This window comes from Lethenteron reissneri, chromosome 50, assembly GCF_015708825.2.
Source record: "Lethenteron reissneri isolate LAM-NWPU_2019-01 chromosome 50, ASM1570882v1, whole genome shotgun sequence".
NCBI lineage: Eukaryota > Metazoa > Chordata > Hyperoartia > Petromyzontiformes > Petromyzontidae > Lethenteron > Lethenteron reissneri.
This window is the reverse complement of record NC_083828.1, coordinates 8,133,221-8,155,099: the sequence shown is the minus strand read 5'-3', so window position 1 is coordinate 8,155,099 and position 21,879 is coordinate 8,133,221. Positions and strand designations below refer to the sequence as shown.

Sequence of the window (21,879 nt, the reverse complement as noted above, 5' to 3'; positions counted from 1 at the left end):
GCAGGCTAAACACACATCCTTTATGTGTATATTATGAATGAAGTAACGTCTTTATTAACCGGGCGTAGTCATTCAATGCGGTTTGCTTCGACAAGACCTGGCATGCAACGAATAGGTCACATTTGCACTTACGGTACGGTGTATAACGCCATCCACACACCGATACAATCTGGAGTACAACGTATAGTATTATTATTGGGACTCGGCCATTTGGATTTTTTTTGCTGGCCGTTGCAATTATAAGAACACCATTTATTTTGGAGCGTATTATCAATAATAATACGGTAGTAATGATTTCGCTGTGCGTTGTGGGACGATTGCCACTCGTTGCAGAGGTTTTTGTTGTTTGACGTTCGAACCACGGTGGCCGTCCTGGTAAATACTGCGGGCGTAATGCACCGTCAATACGCGCCGAAAGTCTTATTCACTGTGGACTTTATAGATCCCGTCGGTGTTATTCGAAAGAAAGGTTCGGTCGCGTGTGCCTGCGACACGGTCCGAATTTTTTTTTGGCTATAAAATATTTCCAGAAATTTTACTGTGATGTGAAAACTGACCGTAGCAATCTTCCCCGACTGCACTGTAACCAACTGCAGACTTTTGTGCGATTCTCAACGCCATCCTTTGCGATGATGGCCTTGCACGATTGGGAATCATAGCGCCCTAACCAGATGTACTGCACCAATTGTTTTGATTGGCTTTTTCCCAATCCACTGCTGCAATAATGAAGGGGGTCGGGATTTCTTGACCATACTTCACCGCACTGGAGCGGTTCAGATATCTTGCGGGCACATGCACGCGATTTTCTAACAAGGAAGGGGGAGAGCGATACGCTAGCAGGGAGTGAGTGCGGAGAGAGCCACTGGAGGCAGGGTAGAAGCTGCCTCTGCGGGTATTTTCCCCTCCTGAGCAGAATGAAGGTGACCCAGCGAGATTGCACAGCACCGTACAGTGTTCAAGGTTCCACCAGCAACACATATCACCTCTCTCTCGCTCACACGCGTGCGAGTGATATTTTATCTCGCCGGTATTTTCTGTTTTACCGTCTGGCTGAGCCCTCAAGGCTCATTTATGAGGAGGGCCCATGCCAAATCGGTTTAGTTTGGCCAAATATTCAATTTACTAACACGGTTTTTGATTTCCGTGATGGAGACTTGTAATTTTTGTGGTAATTTATCTGATGGGAAGAAACCTGACAGCAACATGCTGATCAGGCCAGTTGTTTAATATACAAGCGCGTAATAATAGCGCACGTGTACCTGTTAAACTAATGCCCCTTATAAACCAAGGAAAGCATATCATTCTCAAGACTCCTTTTTTTATCAAGAGGTTGCTGCTCTACATTGCTGATCTTTGTTCGCGAATTCCATGTTTTAATGAGAACTTGGCTTCGCGTCGGAGGAGGTCGCCGGAGAACCCTGAAAAAATCCAACACTCGTACGAGGCCGGTTAACACTCAAAGCTCCACACGGAGTCATTCAATAATCCGTTGCTGTATTACAATCTACCGTACTGCCACATTGCAATCCACGCCGACAGCACCGAGTGTTCCAAGATGGTCTGCAATGAAAAGCATTTTACAGGCAAACCTCCTGCTGGGCTTCCGAGATTGGACGTATTTACCATGGTTCGAGCATAATGTTTATACTGTGCATGCTTTCAAAGCAGGACTTGGGCCTGATCCCGCTCTTCTACTATCGTTCCATCACCCGTCCTCCTGCAGTTGCCATCGACTCGTCTAGCGACGTGTCCTGTACTTTTCTGAACGGTTTGTATAACGTCCTGAACCCCCGCGTGTGTTTCTTTCGTCAAAGTGCACCTGGCCTGGCACAGGCGCCGTGGGGACGTCACGTCCACTTGGTGGCAAATGGCGGGTGTGGTTGTTTGTTTCAGTGTTTCTCTTTCCGTCTCTCAATGTTATCCCAAGCATGCACCTCTCTTGGCGCACTCTATTGTGATGCTATTGTTAGTTTATACGTGCACACTTGTAGCCCTTTACAGCTCAATCTAGATTTGAAGTTTTTACTGGTAGGAACCTCCTGGTTAAAACCAGCCCACAGGGGATTATTGTGTCCTTCCGTCGTGCATCGAAAAATGGGAAGGGTGGGGCTTGGTGGGGCTGGGTGGAGCTGGGTTGGTCACCCCGTGGTGCCCTTATAAAACTCAATGTTTAACCTACTCACGCCGGCTTGTGCCCGCCTCTCAGTCGGCCATATTTGCGGAATACACCACGCCGCCGTTGACCCTGGCCGTTGACCCTGGCCATTGACCGAGCAACCCAACGTTCCTACCAGCTCCCTCCGCAGGAATGTGTTCGTGACTGTAGGGATCCATACTCTTTGGTCCTAAACACTACGCCCGTTTACAGCTCCTGAAGCAGTTGTGGATTTGACCTCCATTCTCATTTTGTTTTCTGGTCTCCATTATTCTCGTTATGTCTCTCGGTGCAACTCAAGGCCTGAACCTCGTACACACGAGTCGTATATCACATTTTAAAAAGAGGGATGTATTTAATTTTAACATGGCATTTATTGTTTTTTTGTTTGTTAAGTCTATTTGATTTGGGAACAAGTGAAAACGGAAATTGGATAATGCAGTGCAGATGTACTTGCAAAACTAAATTTGACACGGGCTCTTGAATGGCTGTGCTGGAGGGCCCAGTGTACTTCTGGGAGCAATACGGGTTGTCTGGACTCAGTAATATATATCACGACAAATGAGGGTGTTAAACTTGTGTGAATAAAATATTATAGCTTTGCTTTTCTAATGGGCGTTGAACCAAAATTCTGGATCGCCAAAAGAAGGCGCTAGAGCATAAAGTGCGGAAAAATATCCTCTGTCCCATCTGTGTGGGATAGAGTGTTGTCCCCTCAGAAGCTTGGCTTTTCTCCCAGTGCTCCGGTTTCCTCCAACATGCATAGTAACTCAATAATTGTCTGAAAACATCTTACTATATAAAGGACTGCTGAGCTTGGGCAAATTGTTGGCAGTGCCGGCTCGCCGCCTTGCTGCTCCCTTCCAGCACAGCTGTGGATCCTCTGCGATTGTGAGATGCAATATGCATGAACACGATGTACACAGTATATTTATAAAACTAAAACATGATTATTATCATTGACTGCATCCTAAATGCATTTAATAAATGTTAATGAGTGGAATACATTACTTAAATTCGTCTTGTCCATTTTCCAAAGTTGTTATCGCACAACCCATGGTTTGCATTTTGAGCAAAAATATTTGATAGCAACATTTCGTGGATATGTGGAGGTAATTTCACACGGTAAAGAATCAAAATGGTTTTGTATATAATTAAACAAAGTTAGATCCACGCATAACAAAAGAAAACCCCCCACAATCTGACCTTGAAGTCTGTATTTTGCTACTTGGGGCGGGTTTTATCCGCACTGGGCAAACATAGGCCAAACAAAGACCGACACAATTACCACACCCTTTGCTCGTGTGTCATTCCAACCTTTATTGGCGCACAATCAGTGGGTAGACGAGTCTCCTTCGCGTATCCATTTCACTGCGTCACGAGAAATACAGGCGTTTCTTACATAACCTGTTAGGGGCCCCAATTGCCTTCTGATTCCTGTAATTTCAGCACCATTTGGTAAACCCCAAGCTAGGGTTTGAACTCGCAACCTTTTGATTGAGAGCTCTCTCTCCTGACTCGATAACAAATAGAAATATCTTAATGTTGCCAACTAATTTTCACACGACTTTCTGATTTACTGGTGCAGGTGGTGGTGGTGTTTACATTCCCAACTATTGGCAACGGTTTAGTCGGTGCTCTTAGGCAGATGTTCGGGAGCTTTGAAATTCCGTGCATGGGGAAAGTGACCGTACTGGAAACTATAAAAGCTTTAGGAGGGGAGAGCGCGATAAGTGCACAGAGAACCAGAACGCTGACAGATGTGTCGTGTGGAAAGTGGGAAAAAAATATCCCAAGCGACGGAGACACGAAGTGACAAGCCCGGGGTGGCGACGGATTTGAACGCATGCCCGAGTGCGCCGCGACCTTCCAGTCTGCTAGGCACGTTGATGACCATCTTACTCGATGGTTTCATCTCAAGTGCCCCCCGCTGACTGGCTTCAGGTTCATGCGCTGTTGCCGTGCTTTTGTGAAAGAGTGACCGGGTGGCTCGTGGGGATAGTACCACTCGTTCTCTCAGTCAGAATCACAATATATATATTTTACTTGGCTCAATTCAAGAATTTTTTTTTTTAATGACAACTTTGATAGTGTTGTTCGTTGTGTGCCACTTGTAATTTTAGATCCATTGGCTTGAGCTCGGCAAATGTATTTAACAAAAAAGTTATCTTGGAAGTTAAGCTGGGATGAGCCTAGTTAGGACTCGGCAGGTTTTGTTGGTGTTGCCTGAGATGTGTGGCCACACGATGGCAGTGCCTAGTGTAACCCCCCCTCGTACTTGTGATGGGTGGTTTTCCAGGTTGTCCGGTTTCCTCCCACCGCAAGAAGCCAAACTCTTGTGTATTAAAGGGATTGGCCAAACATCCTAGTGAAGCAAGGACCCTGCTCAAAACTAGCATTGTGACTGTGCAGCTTTCCTGGGTAAATAATTAAGGTTCTATAACACATGATGTTGTTTTTCTGGCCTAGTTACCTTTTGACTTGTATTGCCTGGCAAGAGCACGTAATGAGACGAGAGCCGTCTCCGGCAACGCAAAACTAAATGTGCAAATAAAACCAGAAGTGAGGTAGGTGTCAGGGTGACTCGGACGGCATGAAGTTAGGCCAGAGACGCTGAATCGGCACCACTTGAGCTCTGAGGATTGAATCAAGGTTGCAGCCACCCCTTGTTCGCACTGTACGTAGCCATCCGCGCTAATCGGAGGTGCTGGGAGGTGCATCAAGTTGTGTGTTGAATAATTGGATGTTTTGGTAGGTCTCCGATGTGTTTTTCGGGTTGTACCATGTTGTTCTTGGGCCTGATGTCTGGATCTGAAGAAGCGCTTGGAGGAGCGACGCCTTCGAAGGACGTACGTTCTGCTGCTACTGTTTATATGAAACATTCAATTAGGGATTTTAGTTTGTTCGGGTTCTGAAGACCAAAGGAACGTTCTGTTTGATTTGGCAATTTGACTCGTGTCTCCAGCAGGCCCTGTGAGAAGCGCCACCTAGTGTGCATTTAGATGCCGTTGAGAGGACCTCCAGAAGTAATTCTGTAATCTTGGCCTTCCACAGCCCAGTCTCTTGCTCGTGCGATGAGGGCACGCTTGCTTTCTGCAAGAGATCCAAATGCTAATGCTTCTGCAATGAGTTGATGACCTCGGCCCGGCCATCGATGACTGCAGAGAGAAGACAATTTTTGTAATATTGGACTTCCTCCTGGGGCTTAAGAAGAAAATAATAATTTTCTTTGATTCGCCGATGAACGGGCACCTCTCCCCGATAGCAGGGCATGCGAGAAGGTGAGGTGATCAAGGGGCAGCTGATGGGGCCTCGAAGTAGTTTTGTGAAGTCACCCTAACCCCCCGCACCAATTTCCATTCGCAAACCTTTACTACCAAGGAAACTCAATTGGCCAATGACCACTGTGGTCTTCAAGGGAAATGTATTTAATAGGCGACGTTTCGGGCAATGGACCTTCACTGAACATAGGGACAATAGGGGTGATATCACCTGGTATATACTTTTCTGTTAATTGTGCTTGTGCACCACTGAAAATAAAGAGCAGCAGCATCACCAAATAATTTGTTTTAACCTGTATGCGCGATATCAATAAGATGAACGAAGGGTCCCTCTCCCCCCCCCCCACTTCACAAAGGCACGCTGACCAGCGTGGTGAAGTATAGTCAGACGATGCCACGTGACCGACCACCAGTGCGGGGGGAGGCCTTTGGCCAGCCGTTAGCCGATGTTGACGTGCAAGGTTTGGCGGCGGTGGCGGTCATTTATAGCGTGGAAACAAAATTGGTCGATGCCACTTGTGAAATTACGCTTTGGCCTCATTCGCGTTGTCGAAAGCCGATTCGAGCCCTGGGGGAGGAGGGGATGTGGAAACGAGGTGAGAGTCCAAGGTCGGTTACGTCGAACGCGTTGAGCTCCGCGTTGGGGTTAGCGTTTGTCAGATTTACCACTTGTAATCAAGGTTTTTTTTTTGGGGTGTCGTTAAACCCGCCACCACCCGACCACGGCCAATTCAGGAAGGTATGGGTCGCGTGAACAAACCGTGCGAATTTGTTGCTAGTTCAACACGCAGGTGTGTTGAACTAGAAAGTGTAAAATTTTGGGAATTTTTTATTCACGAACATTAATTGTCTGGCACAACGAGTCTGTGTGGAAAATGTCAGCTCGATTGGATCACGGAAGTGAGTTAAAAAACGACCGAAAGATTTGCACGGTCTTAAGCAAGCAAGCACGCAAGCATGCAAACTTAATATAAAGGATTTAAAAAAACGCACCTTTTTATTGTGGATAATATCGGTTGCGAAAGCCTACGTATTAATCTGAGCGTCCCTCTCGTAGACCCGGGACAAATGGCTCCGTCGGCCCGAATCGATGAACACGATGCGTGCGGTTGCACTGTGATGGAGTTTAGCGACCAGACCCCGGTACAAATCAATTGCTGCCACCCGAACACCATGCCAATTCCCCCCGGGACTGTCCGAGGTTCGAACGTGGGAGAGGTGGCAACAACTCCCGGTTCAATTTAGTGTCACGGTTAACCCATTTTACACGCTTTCTTTTAACTCACTCTGTCTGTTGTTGTCGTTGTTGTATCCTCAAATCTTGTAACTCCATTTTAACCCACTTTCCAATGTGGTATCGACTGCAAACTTGGTATACTTATCTCATACTGATGACAATACTATATTCTATAATTTTTTATGTTATCTTCTTGGTTCTTTCGGTAAAGTCACGTAGAAGGGAAGTAATAAAATAATAAAAATAAAACATAATAAAACAATTCTCACGACGTTTCGGCTACAACGCAAGCAGCCGTCTTCAGGTGAAGAATGAGACAATGCCAAGCTAGGAGCTTATATATAAGCTGCGTTGGAGGTGGAGGAAAGAGCGCCTTAACAAAAGAATGTGCATGTGAAGAGGAATTTAGCATATTCATGGAAAATGCGTAGGAGGTGGGCGGGGGGGTTTCAAAGTCATATTATGCCCATGCATTATGCAGGATCAACAGCACCAAGGGGGGGGGTGCAGGGATTAGCAGTAACAAAGGAAAGGAATGTTAATGATATGTAGCTGCAGTTACTCAACCACCACGTAGAAAACTAAAGTATAAACTACATAAAAAACTAAAGTATAAATAGCATAGCACCATCAGTATACTTACTATACTCTACACTAAGCTGAGTTACTAACAGCAAGTAATACATTACAATTCTACGTCGTAAAAATTATATAATATGCTTCCATCTAAACTTTATTCTATTGCATCAACGAGCATATACCGTACTATATACTGCCAACATTAAATTATATACTGTATTGCTGTAAACCAACCTATATCTTATACATTTAATATAACACTATGTATTATTCTACCCACCCTAATGTGTGTCGAAATGGTTTATTACGTCCTTCCAATGATTGCTAAGCCAGAATCCATCTTCTCGGTTAAAATTGTCTCTGTGTTTGTATATGTGGATCGCCTCATGAACGAATCTCTCATGATAGCCAGATGGCTTGCAGAGAACCTCTGTCTTGGAGAAGTCAATGTCATGTGAGCCCACTGAATTGTAACAGTGATCTGCCACGGCTGAGGTGTTTGTCCTACCGTGTTTCAGGTCTGCCTTATGTTCACGGATGCGGTCCGAGACATGTCGTTTGGTTTCTCCAATGTAACTGCTACCACAGAGGCAACTTAGTTTGTAGACGCCAGGGTACTGTATGTCTGGAACCACATCTTTTACAGACGGGACCAGATCACGGATTTTATGTACTGTGTTGAATCGGACCTGGATCTTGTGTTTAATCAGGATTTTGGAGATCTTTTTTGTGACCCCAGCAATGTAGGGTAAGGTGATGGTCTTGAAAGGCTCCTCAACAGGATCCTTCTTGATGGTTGGAGTGATGGCTTTGCGGATTGTGTAGTCGGAGTAACCATTAGCCTTAAGAGCTTGGCGTACGTGTTTGAGTTCACTGGAAATGTGTTCATGGTCGGAGATGCATTGGGCTCTATGATATAGAGTCTTGATGAGGGAATTCTTCTGGGATGGATGGTGGTGGGAATCCGGTTTTAGATAAGCATCCGTGTGGGTGGCTTTCCTGTAGACAGAGTGGCTCATTGAACCATCAGGTCTCCTTTTGATTAGGACATCCAAAAAGGGTAGCTTGCCATCATTTTCGACTTCCATGGTGAATCTGATGGCTGGGTGTATGGAATTGATGTGGTCGAGAAATTGGTCTAGAGCAGGCCGGCCATGTGGCCAGATGACAAAAGTGTCGTCTACGTACCTCTTCCATAAGGTCGGGCGTAGAGTGGCAGTCTGGATGGCGTCCGTCTCAAATTTCTCCATGAAGATGTTGGCTACAACCGGAGATAGGGGGGAGCCCATTGGGGTGCCCTCAATTTGCTTGTAGAAGGTTCCATTCCAGGTGAAGTATGTATTGGTTAAGCAGTGTCTCACCAGGGGGGGTACCCCAGCATTCAGTCCTTGATGAACCAAGTCTTCAATGATTGCGATGGTGTCAGGCACAGGCACCTTGGTAAACAAGGAAACCACATCAAAACTGACAAGCAGGTCGTCTGGGGACAGGGCAATCCCCTTGATTGTCGATACCAGGTCAGTAGAGTTTAGTACTGCAGAGGTGGTTTTTCCAGTGAAAGGCCGTAGGATTTCGGACAAAAAACGAGCCAGTTTGTAAGTGGGGGAGTTGATAGTAGAGACAATGGGACGAAGAGGTGTATCTTCTTTATGTATCTTTGGCAAGCCGTACAATCTTGGTGGCCTGGCTGCAGAAGGTTTCAACGAGAACTGTTTGGTCTGATCAATTAATGCGGTTGAAGCAGAAATGATGTTGTTGGTTTTGGAGACGAGGCTGTTGGTGGGGTCTCTTTTTATTTTTGTATAGCTGCCATCGTTGAGTAGTTCTTGAATTTTGTTGTTGTATTCTATTTTGTCCATGATGACAGTGGCATTGCCTTTGTCGGCTGAGAGGATGACAATGTCATCCCTCTTTTTTAATTGAGCTAATTCAAAACGCTCATCTTTGCTAATGTTGCTAGCTGGCATCTTAGCGTTTTTGAGGGTTACAGAGATTTCAGATCTTGCTACGTCTGCAGCGATGTGACTCAAGCCCTTGAGAGCTACATCTACTCGAGCAATTATATCATTAACTGGTATGTGTCTAGGTGTGACTGCAAAGTTTAGTCCTTTAGCTAAAACGGATTTCAAACCTTCAGAAATAGGACTGTTACTGCGATTAATTACGACTTTGTTAACATCTAGCTTTTCAATGTGTGGGTCCGGTTTCTTGTTTGAGAGGCGGTTGAATTTGGAAATCAAGTTGTCCTTACATTTAGTCGACATAGCGGCAGCTGAAGAGGCAGTCATTTTTTCCACATGTTCCCAATCCGATGTGGACATTGTTACACTCAAAGATAAGTGTGATTTGTAGAGTGTCTTGTCTAACTGATCTAGTTCGGTGCGCGTAAGTCTGATTTTCTCTGAGATAAGGGCTAAACTAGTTCTAGACAGAATTCGTTTCGCATTAGAAGAAGTTACAGCAGCTGATGTTAGTGTAAATGCGTTTGGTATTACCTTAGAGTCGCGGCATCTCTTCAGAAAGGTGAGAGACTCGATTAGCTGAGCCTTCTTATCCCGGAGCTTGTTGAAGGATCTCAAAGTTATGTGGAAACCCTCCCCGTAGAGGCGGTTAAATTTCGATTTAAAGCTTTCGTGACTGCAGGGATTCATCTTCTTGGTTCTTTCGGTAAAGTCACGTAGAAGGGAAGTAATAAAATAATAAAAATAAAACATAATAAAACAATTCTCACGACGTTTCGGCTACAACGCAAGCAGCCGTCTTCAGGTGAAGAATGAGACAATGCCAAGCTAGGAGCTTATATATAAGCTGCGTTGGAGGTGGAGGAAAGAGCGCCTTAACAAAAGAATGTGCATGTGAAGAGGAATTTAGCATATTCATGGAAAATGCGTAGGAGGTGGGCGGGGGGGGTTTCAAAGTCATATTATGCCCATGCATTATGCAGGATCAACAGCACCAAGGGGGGGGGTGCAGGGATTAGCAGTAACAAAGGAAAGGAATGTTAATGATATGTAGCTGCAGTTACTCAACCACCACGTAGAAAACTAAAGTATAAACTACATAAAAAACTAAAGTATAAATAGCATAGCACCATCAGTATACTTACTATACTCTACACTAAGCTGAGTTACTAACAGCAAGTAATACATTACAATTCTACGTCGTAAAAATTATATAATATGCTTCCATCTAAACTTTATTCTATTGCATCAACGAGCATATACCGTACTATATACTGCCAACATTAAATTATATACTGTATTGCTGTAAACCAACCTATATCTTATACATTTAATATAACACTATGTATTATTCTACCCACCCTAATGTGTGTCGAAATGGTTTATTACGTCCTTCCAATGATTGCTAAGCCAGAATCCATCTTCTCGGTTAAAATTGTCTCTGTGTTTGTATATGTGGATCGCCTCATGAACGAATCTCTCATGATAGCCAGATGGCTTGCAGAGAACCTCTGTCTTGGAGAAGTCAATGTCATGTGAGCCCACTGAATTGTAACAGTGATCTGCCACGGCTGAGGTGTTTGTCCTACCGTGTTTCAGGTCTGCCTTATGTTCACGGATGCGGTCCGAGACATGTCGTTTGGTTTCTCCAATGTAACTGCTACCACAGAGGCAACTTAGTTTGTAGACGCCAGGGTACTGTATGTCTGGAACCACATCTTTTACAGACGGGACCAGATCACGGATTTTATGTACCGTGTTGAATCGGACCTGGATCTTGTGTTTAATCAGGATTTTGGAGATCTTTTTTGTGACCCCAGCAATGTAGGGTAAGGTGATGGTCTTGAAAGGCTCCTCAACAGGATCCTTCTTGATGGTTGGAGTGATGGCTTTGCGGATTGTGTAGTCGGAGTAACCATTAGCCTTAAGAGCTTGGCGTACGTGTTTGAGTTCACTGGAAATGTGTTCATGGTCGGAGAACTCAAACACGTACGCCAAGCTCTTAAGGCTAATGGTTACTCCGACTACACAATCCGCAAAGCCATCACTCCAACCATCAAGAAGGATCCTGTTGAGGAGCCTTTCAAGACCATCACCTTACCCTACATTGCTGGGGTCACAAAAAAGATCTCCAAAATCCTGATTAAACACAAGATCCAGGTCCGATTCAACACAGTACATAAAATCCGTGATCTGGTCCCGTCTGTAAAAGATGTGGTTCCAGACATACAGTACCCTGGCGTCTACAAACTAAGTTGCCTCTGTGGTAGCAGTTACATTGGAGAAACCAAACGACATGTCTCGGACCGCATCCGTGAACATAAGGCAGACCTGAAACACGGTAGGACAAACACCTCAGCCGTGGCAGATCACTGTTACAATTCAGTGGGCTCACATGACATTGACTTCTCCAAGACAGAGGTTCTCTGCAAGCCATCTGGCTATCATGAGAGATTCGTTCATGAGGCGATCCACATATACAAACACAGAGACAATTTTAACCGAGAAGATGGATTCTGGCTTAGCAATCATTGGAAGGACGTAATAAACCATTTCGACACACATTAGGGTGGGTAGAATAATACATAGTGTTATATTAAATGTATAAGATATAGGTTGGTTTACAGCAATACAGTATATAATTTAATGTTGGCAGTATATAGTACGGTATATGCTCGTTGATGCAATAGAATAAAGTTTAGATGGAAGCATATTATATAATTTTTACGACGTAGAATTGTAATGTATTACTTGCTGTTAGTAACTCAGCTTAGTGTAGAGTATAGTAAGTATACTGATGGTGCTATGCTATTTATACTTTGTTTTTTATGTAGTTTATACTTTAGTTTTCTACGTGGTGGTTGAGTAACTGCAGCTACATATCATTAACATTCCTTTCCTTTGTTACTGCTAATCCCTGCACCCCCCCCTTGGTGCTGTTGATCCTGCATAATGCATGGGCATAATATGACTTTGAAACCCCCCCGCCCACCTCCTACGCATTTTCCATGAATATGCTAAATTCCTCTTCACATGCACATTCTTTTGTTAAGGCGCTCTTTCCTCCACCTCCAACGCAGCTTATATATAAGCTCCTAGCTTGGCATTGTCTCATTCTTCACCTGAAGACGGCTGCTTGCGTTGTAGCCGAAACGTCGTGAGAATTGTTTTATTATGTTTTATTTTTATTATTTTATTACTTCCCTTCTACGTGACTTTACCGAAAGAACCAAGAAGATGAATCCCTGCAGTCACGAAAGCTTTAAATCGAAATTTTTATGTTATGTTTCGGCTTTGGCCTAATTGTCCACGGTCAACTGACCTTGGCTGTAATTGCCCACGGTCCGTACGTTATGGCAAGCTTCGGGGCCACTTCCCGGAGTCGTGGAGTTCTGCCATCACTAGTACATTTCATAAAAGCGTGTTTAAAAAAAAGTTTTTGTAAATATTGCTTATTTCTTTTTTAATCGGGTCACAACCTCAAGCTCGCGAGCGTACGCAAGGAACGGCGCCGCATCGGATAGATTTTTTTTATAGAAAGTTTTTCTTTCCCTCTGCGGTTGTGGTGCGTTCCGTGCGATGGGTTCGATCGAAGTCGGGCCCCTCCTCGTGTTGGCAGCATTGCCAAGGATATCGAAAATCTTCGGAATCGTGTGGCGCCTCTCAATCTGGAACGCGTAAACCGGGCAAGATGCTGAAAGAAGAGTGGGTCTGTTATGTAACAGGCGGGGCTGCCCGTTCCGCAACCCGCTGCTGTGGATTTTTATCTTTGTGCGGTGTTTTTTTCTTCTTCTTTCTCTATCAAACCGGTACCGGTGTAAAGTCTAGAGGGTGTGTGTGGAGTGGTGCGGAGCGGTGGTGCAGCGGTTAGCGCGCTGCGCTACAAATCCGGCGACCCAAGTTCATTCCCGCTCACGGCCAAACACCCAGTGACGATTATCTCCGAACCGGTCCTGGGCCTCCCCTAGGTCGACTCGGCCTCCAATTGAGTACCTAGTTGCGGTGTCTAAACACATCGCCACTAGGGAGACAAAGGCGGCCGGGCGTGGCGCTGGCTACCCATCACTTCGCATGCCGCGCCGGCCTTAATAGGCGCTCGCTAACAGCACTTGCCCCTACAGTCTGTTAAAGCTACACGGGGGTCTGGGGGGGCTTTGTCTTTTTAACTCGCTGCCACAGCTAACCAGTGGGGCAAACCATTACACGGGGGGGGGGGGGGGGGGTCGCTGCCACGGCTCCCCAGTGGGGCAAACCATTACACGGGGGGGGGGGGGGGGGTCGCTGCCACGGCTCCCCAGTGGGGCAAACCATTACACGGGGGGGGGGGGGGGGTCGCTGCCACGGCTCCCCAGTGGGGCAAACCATTACACGTGGGGGGGGGGGGGGGGGTCGCTGGCCACGGCTAACCAGTGGGGCAAACCATTACACGGGGGGGGGGGTCGCTGTCACAGCTCACCAGTGGGGCAAACCATTACACGGGGGGGGGGGGGACTGGGTGGGTTGCTTCCTTTGCTCTAACCCCCCCCTCGTCTCCACCCAAACAGTTGAGGGGGTCCCCCCCCCACCCCGCCCCCCCCGTGTTTTCCCCGCCGCTGCAGAACCCGGACGATCCGATTGGCTGACGCGCGGTGCGTGCACGCGCGCGGCGCGTGCTTGCAGGGCGCCCGCGGCCAATGGCAGGGCGCGCCTGCACGACTGTTGCCGTGGCAACCTGCCGCAGTGACGTAGCACCACGCGCCCCCCACCCCACCAACCTCGGGCGGTGGGGGGTGGGAAGAGTTCGGGGTGGAGGTAACGTGAGGTCAAGTTTGGATTTTAAAAATCTCATTGTGTGTGTCCTGTGTGTGTGTGTAGTGGGGAGGGGGTGGGTGGCCAACACCACGCCCGGCCGCCTTTGTCTCCCTAGTGACGATGTTTACACATCGCACCAGGTAACTCGTTTGAGGCTGAGTAGACCTAGGCGAGTCCCGGGATCGGCTAAAGCACAGCAAGTTGGCACAGTAGGGGGCACAGGTGGTGCATCAGTCAGTCATCTCGGTCATTTCATTTCAGTCGGTCGACCTGTGACACCTGCTGGGTCTGCCCTGTGACCTGCCAGTGGGCGTTCGACACTTCACGTGGCCTTAACGTGCACCTAGCCTGGCACAAGCGTCGTGGTGACGTCACCGCCACTTAGTGGCGAATGGCGGTGGTTGTTGTTGGAGCGATTTAGTATATCTGTGAGTGCGTTGCATTACGAAACCAGCGACCTAGGTTCGATTCCCAGCAATGGTTAGCATCTGGGCCTGCACTGGGTTAACTCCGTCTGAAACGAGTGCTTGGTGCAGCGTGTAAAGACACGGTCACTGGGCGACAGGAATGCGTTAGGGCACGGTGCCTGGCACGTGCATCGCTACTTCTCCACCGCACTGACCTCAGGTGACCACTAACTGCACTGCCATTGCAGTGAGTGCAAGGCTCCCTCGGGCTATCTTTGACTTTGTGTCTTTTGTAAGTTGCACCTAGCCTGGCACAAGCGGCGCGTGGATGTGTGTGTGTGTGGGGAGCGGTAGTGTCGCGGTTGTTGCGCTCCGCTACGAATCCGGCGACCCGAGTTCAATTCCCGCTCATGGCCAACACCAGTGGCGATTATCTGGACCGGTCTTGGGCCTCCCCTAGGTCGACTCTGGTTCAAATGAGTACCTGGTGCGGTGCGTAAGCATTTTCGCAAGGGAGACAAAGGCGGCCGGGCGTGGTGATGGCCACCCTCCTCGTGTATCGTTGCCGGCCTTAATAGGCGCTCGCTAACAGCACTTGCCCCAACTGTCTTGTTAAGGCTTTATGGGGGATCTTTGTCTGTGCGGTTAAACGTATAAACCCACTTACTATGGCGTTGTGGAACCGGTGAAATCTGACCATGTGGAATCAATTTCGTGTAATTTAAATTCCTTGAGATGCGTATACGGCCTGTAACATTTGAAATGTCAGAGTAGTGAGATGAATCTTCTTGGTTCTTTCGGTAAAGTCACGTAGTAGGGAAGTAATAAAATAATAATTACTTCCCTACTACGTGACTTTACCGAAAGAACCAAGAAGATGAATCCCTGCAGTCACGAAAGCTTTAAATCGAAATTTAGTGAGATGTATGTTTAGAAAACCTTATAAACAAGCAGACATAACGCGCCCTCCCCATATTTGTATTTACACGTAACAAATTAAAGCATTTTATACAAATCCCATCAGCCATGCGGCTTTTTCGGAGTCCATTGATTTTAACAGCGTTGGTTTCATTGGGGGAAAAAAACTCTGGACCGTTTTTTTACCATTTCAGTAAAATCTCAGCAGTCTGGCTTTACCAAACCGTGTTGGTGCAATCCCGGGTCTTTTATAGGCAAGGACAACACCCCTTTTTCGGCTACGATATGGGGTCAGAGTTCACCGCAGAAGTACGTAATGCACAACGCACTTATTCATTAGCGTCGTAGTGGAGCGTATAAGTCGTGCCGCCTTTTACTATGTGCGTGTGCGAATTGGGCGTTTTGTCACCTAAAGGAAACTTTGTAACCGTCGTCCACCTGGAGAGAGCGGTCGTTATCGATAAGCCACCATTGCGTAAGTGTAAATTGCATGTCTGACAGTTGAACTTGAAGTGATGTGGCCGGGTGACTCGCTAATAAACCCTGGCCGGAAACACCGGCGCGTCACCGGCCAAAGCCCGGGTTCGAATCCAGGTTTAGGCTGCCTGCAGTTTCAACGATTGGCTTAATCCTCGCGGTGTAGAGCATTGATGGTCTCGGCCCAGCCACCGATGGACGGCGATGGTACGGCGCATCAATGAATCGATCCTTAATATCACGATACGTGCATCGTATGCATGTATGTTCAACTACTTCTGCACTGTACGTAGCTAACCGTGTTAATCGGAGGTGCGGGGAGGTGCATCAAGTCGTGTGTGTTTGTGTAAGAATCAGATTTTTTTGGTAGGTATCCGTTGTTTTTCGGGTTGTACCATGTTGTACATCGTGGGCCTGATGTCTGGAACTGAAAAAGCGCATGGAGGAGTGACCTTTCAAAGGACGTGCGTTTTGCTTGTACTGTTTTTATTAAACATGCAACTAGGGCTTTTACTTTATTCGGGTTCTGAAGAGCGAAGGAACGTTCTGTTCCGTTACCAAGTTGACTACTGTCTCTAGCAGGTCCTGTGAGAAGGAGAAGTGCCACCTCGTGTGCATTAAAAGCCGATGAGAGGACCTCAGAAGTAGTTCTGTAATGTCATCTTCCGCAGCCCAGTCTCCCGCACGTGCGATGAGGGCGCGCTTGCTTTTTCTGCAAGAGATCCAAACGCGAATGCTTCTGTCTCTACTTTGGTAACCCAGCAATAATTGTTTGAAAGTAATAATTTGCAGCCCTGTCAATCCATTGCTGGATGAAAGTCTTCCCACGTATAAACCACGGGGATTCTTGGACCATTTCTTTACTTGACTGTTCAATGCGTGTTGGTGAAACGGTGGCGCCCAACTTGATGTTAGCCGTCGCTTCGGAGTCGAACTGAGGTTGAGAAACAGAATATTTATTTCTACTGGAGGAATCCGACGAAGTTATACAGCTCTTTTTCACAGATGTCCTGTAGCTGTCGGTTGCTGTGTTCATACTGTGCATGCCACTAAAACCACTGTTCAGTGGGATAGGAAAAAAAACACATTCAAAATATCAAAGTGAATTTTTTTTACGGTGTCCACTTCATTGGCTCACAAGCCCCATGTGCGTATAACTGCTCTGCCTCCCGGCTGGACGTTATGTTTGCGCACCGTCCTCAATTGTTCAGCAGCAAATCCTCGTTGTATTTGGGGATTAATTTCAGCCGGGGTCTGTCCTGGTCTGAGACCCAGAAAATATTTCAGCACAAAATCCAGGATGGCTGTCTCGGTGCCCGTGGTTAGGTTTCACATGCCGGATAATCCAATCTGGCAGCGACCCAGACATAGTTGGCAACCCTGCACACCACATCCAGTATACCTATCTCTCTCTCTGTGTGCCTGTAGCCACTTAATCTAGTCGTGCATTAACCCTGATAATATTTGGTGACGAAACAAAGTGCCGATTTATAATGGATCTCACCATGTCAGCGCTCTGCTTATACTTCCAGCTGCGTGCGTGGGGGCGGTAGTTGTGAGTTGCAGACCGTAGCGGATGGATGCGCATTAGCGGATTTAAAAATAAACTGCAGCTCTCCGAAAGCTCGGATGCTTGCTCGCACCAAGGTGAAAGCCAGCGTGGGATTCTAGAGGCGCAAACCTGGAACTGCTCGCTCAGTTCATCGTTGGGGTGGGGGGGGGACACCTCCGCTAACAAGATGAAGCTTTGTGTTGTCAACATTGTGGTTGATATGATTGCGTTTTGCGCACGCGCTATATAGACCGGGCGGGTGGCTCATCGGTCGAGCGAGCGAGCGGCTCTCAATTGGAAGCTTGCGACTTCAAATTTTGCTCGGACATGGGTCGACTCAGCCCATCATCTCTCAGGGATAGATAAAATGATTTCTATTTCGTACGGGGAAGGGAGGGATTCAACAGTGGTTGTCATTTTGTGCAGGAAATCTCTGCGATTACATGTATATTTTTTAAGCTATTAATCCAAATTTGGGTCGCGTTGTCAAGGTCAGGAGGTCATGATGGCCAGTGCCGTTGATGCAACCACATCCCCACGGTCACTTCCTTCTGCCAGTTCCCAAAGCTGTTACAAAATCGATGGCCCACTTGTGATTTCCACTCTCGGTCTTTTAACGCAACTCAAGGTAAGAGGCAGAGGCGGAGCCCTGCAACTGCTCGCTTGCGCTACTGCCGGTGGGGCACCCTCCAGAGGGTGCTCCAGAGAGCCCCGTCTTAGAGTGTTTTTGTCTACTCTTCCACGCTGAGCCAAGCGTTTCGGAAGATGCAGGAATGCCCACACTTTACCCCACCATAAGGGCGCAGCGTGACCTGCCGATCTTGGTGGGCAGAGATTTCCCGCGAACCAGTAATCTTTAAATTACATTTTTATTTTACCAGGTAAGGCCCACTGACCTTTATAGCTCTTTTTCAGATGTAACCTGGCCACAGATGATAGTTTAACCAAGTGGCTTATCATTTGGAAATTTATCGCAACCAAAGACTCAAACACATGATTCTAAATGTGGACAAAACTGGAGGAAAATTTCAAGCAACCATGGGGAGAACATGCAAACTCCACATTCAGGCATCGGGTCAGGATCGAACCCACAACCTCCTATATACCAGGCGAGGTAGTTTAGATCTTGCCACCTCTGCAACGCCAACTACCCCACGGTGGCGTCTTGCAAGTAAAAACACATCCGATGGTCGCGAATCGAAGCCGACAAAGTCACTGTGACCCCCACCCTTAAATCACCCAGCCCCTCTGAAAGTGTGACTGGCTGCAGCGCGTTTTGTGGGCGTGTTGCGGTCTTCGTGGGCGCGCGGTGTAAGACGTGCTCGTCGTGTAAGACGTGCTCGTCGCCACAGGCACGATGGGGGACGTGTTGCTTCTCGCCCACGTAACTTCGCGTTTAAACCGTTAAAAATTAGTTTGACTTTTCGTTTGCACCTCTACACGCGTCCACATCACACCCCGCTACTCCAATCCTCCACTGGCTCCCGATACCAACGCCACGCTCCCTAATAGAGTTGCGTGCTTGCCTACCTCTCCCCTGTTATCTCGCTCTACTCCCCCTCCACGCACCCTGCTACCTCTGCAATCTCTCTCAACCGAGGCTTTCTGTGGACCCCATCCCCTGGTCACTCCGTGGGAGGTTGGTTGCTCATTCTCCTTCGCTGCCCCCCACAGTCTGGAACTCCCTTCCCACAGCCCAGAGGTCGCAAACGAGTTTTGATTCCTTACCCGTACCCGGCCACACCAGGGTCGCAAATGGGTACCCGTACCCAGCCGGGTACGGGTACCCGTTCCCTACCCGTACCCTACCCGAAATGAGTGACAAACGGTTACTCACCAGTGACTCACGGCCTACCCGTACCCGGCCGCACCAGGGTCGCAAACGGCTACTCGTACCCGTACCTGGCCGGGTACGGGTAGCTGGGTATCGGGTAGGGTACGGGTATCGGGTACCCGGTTGCAACCTCTGCCACAGCGCCAGTGTTGGTGATCCTCTGCCCCCCATTGAAGTCCAGGCTCAAGGCCTTCCTCATTCCTTCTGCCCGTGACCAAGACTCCCCTCCCACCTCTCCCTCTCTCCGCAAACTAATTATTCCCCTTGGGCTTCTGCAGTTGCGGCGGCTCGGTATGCCGCCGTGCTTCGGCGCCGTACGAATCCCGCGCCTCTTGCACTCTCCAGGGTACGGTAGGCATCCTCGCGGTTGTCGGGATCAAAAAAACTAAATTTGCGTAAGGAAAAAAAAGGGAAAGGGATAGAAGCGAGATTACAAACTGAACTCTGAAACGCGAGCCGCGAGCCGCGCACCGCACGTTACCCCGATGCGAAGGACGTGGCGGGTTCATCCCCTGGTGCCGTCGCCGCTCGTCGTCCCACTGCTTCTCCTGGCCGAGGGACGACCCCTGGCTCCCAGCTTCCTCCCTCCCCCGGGCCCCCGCCGCGTCTCGTCCCCCGCACTCTGCTCGTCGTCTCGTGGGCTCTACGCTCCTTGTCGCCGTCATGTTGTGACAACGGGACCAGCAGAGGTCGCAACCGGGTACCCGATACCCGGCTACCCGTACGCGACCCTGGTGCGGCCGGGTACGGGTAGACCGTGAGTCACTGGTGAGTAACTGTTTGTCACTTATTTCCCAACGTCTTGTCTCGTCTCACAATTCAATTTCCTAGAATAAACCCACCCGCGCCTGCAACATGGCTTCATCCCAGAGGTCGCAATCAGGTACCCGATACCCATACCCAGCCGGGTACGGGTAGGGTACGGCCGGGTACGGGTACCCGTTTGCGACCCTGGTGCGGCCGGGCACGGGTAAGGAATCAAAACCCATTTGCGACCTCTGGGGACCAGGCTTAAAGGGGCAATGGTGGCTTTCTTTCCCCCCCTTAGCTCTTCTCTCAACAGTGGTGTTTAGCTTGACCACCGTTTTGGACACCGTGGTGGCGAGATGTTATCTACCTCGCCTTGTATGCAGGAGGTCGTGGGTTTGATCGCGACCCTGACGCCTGTATATTTGGAGTTTGTGTCTCTCTCCCTCCGTGGTTGTGTGGATTTTTTCCCGAGTCCTCTGGTTTTTCAACGTCACACGTTTAGAATATTTGGCTGCTGCTCTAAATTTACACATGATAAGCCACTTCGTTGAGCTATCATTTGTCGCCAGGTCACTTCTGAAAAATAGTTCTATAGCTCAGTGGGCCTAGCCTGGTAAAATAACAAATATTTTTTAAAATAGTTTTCTGAAACTGAATTCTACCTGCATTCAGGCGACGGACCCCTTGCAAGTTTTAAATGGGTGCATGGTATTTGATTGGCAGGTCTCGTGCGCTCGGTGGGGTAAAGTGTGGGTATTCCCACCATCCCAAGACATTTGGCTACTACAGGGTGCTCCTCCCAACAGCTCCAACGATCTGCCGTCAGTGTCACGAGCAGGTCATTGCAAGGCTGCGCCTTTTGCCTTGTTGAAGGCGACTGCAATGCGTTGACGTTGGCTCTAATAGGTGACCTTGGCGAGTAAGGAATTTCCACTGCAGACAGCCGCTCCGTTCATCGCCCCTTCTTAGCTGGATCCCTGCAAGAAGCTCGCTTCTCCTCCCCCACTCCCAGCCTTGCCGCGTGTGTGCACAGTGCCTGCCTTCATTACACATGGACGAACGCGGCCAGCTCCTCGTGCCGAAAGGCATCGCCGCCACAGCAGTGGATGTCACCGCCACCGTACCTCACTGCCACCACCACCCTACCTCGCCGCTACCACCACCACCACCGTCCCTCACCGCTACCACCACCACTACCACCGTCCCTCACTGCTGCCACCACCACTACCTTACCTCTCCACGACCAACCATCGGCACTACCTCTACCACCACCACTACCGTACCTTACCGCTACCACCACCCACCCACCACCGTAACTCGCCGCGACCAACACTTTCTCCCCTTAGCCAAATGCCAGAACTGTTGCCCAGGAGACGCACAGCGATCTGCAAGGTTCTGGCCTGGCAGTTTCTCACCTCCATTTGGCCTTAGGTCTTCTCTTCCCCTGGGTCTTTTGAAATTAGTTATTTTCCAGCAGTGTCTTTTTTGTTTGTTTTATTTTTAAGCAACAAAAACCCTGGGCCGGCTTCGATTACCTCGAGTCTCATCAGCAGGATGTAGCCCATAAAACCAATTTGGATCGAATGATGTACACGTGGACTCGTGTGTGTATCAATGTAGGCCAACTTGGCCTCAAATGAGTACCTGTTGCGATGTGTAAACATCGCCACCCACCCCCTCGTGTGCTGTGCAGGCCTTCATAGGTGCTCGCCAACAGCACTTGCCCCATAAGTCTGTTACAGGCTATATGGGGGATATTTGTCTTTGTATCGATGTATACTTGTAGAGTTTGTAATGCGTGGTGTGGCACATTACAAATATCGTATTATATTTCCAATCCCTCGTGTTGTATGCATACCATATATATTCGTGTCATAGTATATGTGTGGTATTGTAACATGTCTACTTAAATAATGACTTGCTAATATTCCATTCAT

General features: G+C 48.1%; 1 protein-coding gene across 2 annotated transcripts in view; it reads left to right on the top strand.

Moving 5' to 3' along the window:
- LOC133355248 (pyruvate kinase PKM-like) overlaps window positions 1–21,879 on the top strand; it is a 48,662-nt gene that overhangs the window by 3,272 nt on the left and 23,511 nt on the right. The window contains exon 1 of one of the 2 annotated variants that reach the window (XM_061572631.1): window positions 13,986–14,004. The exons of the other annotated variant lie outside the window; for it this stretch is intronic. The gene's annotated coding sequence lies outside the window, so the exon portion shown is untranslated. Of the gene's footprint in view, window positions 1–13,985; window positions 14,005–21,879 lie in introns of those variants that run through there. 2 annotated transcript variants of the gene reach the window in all.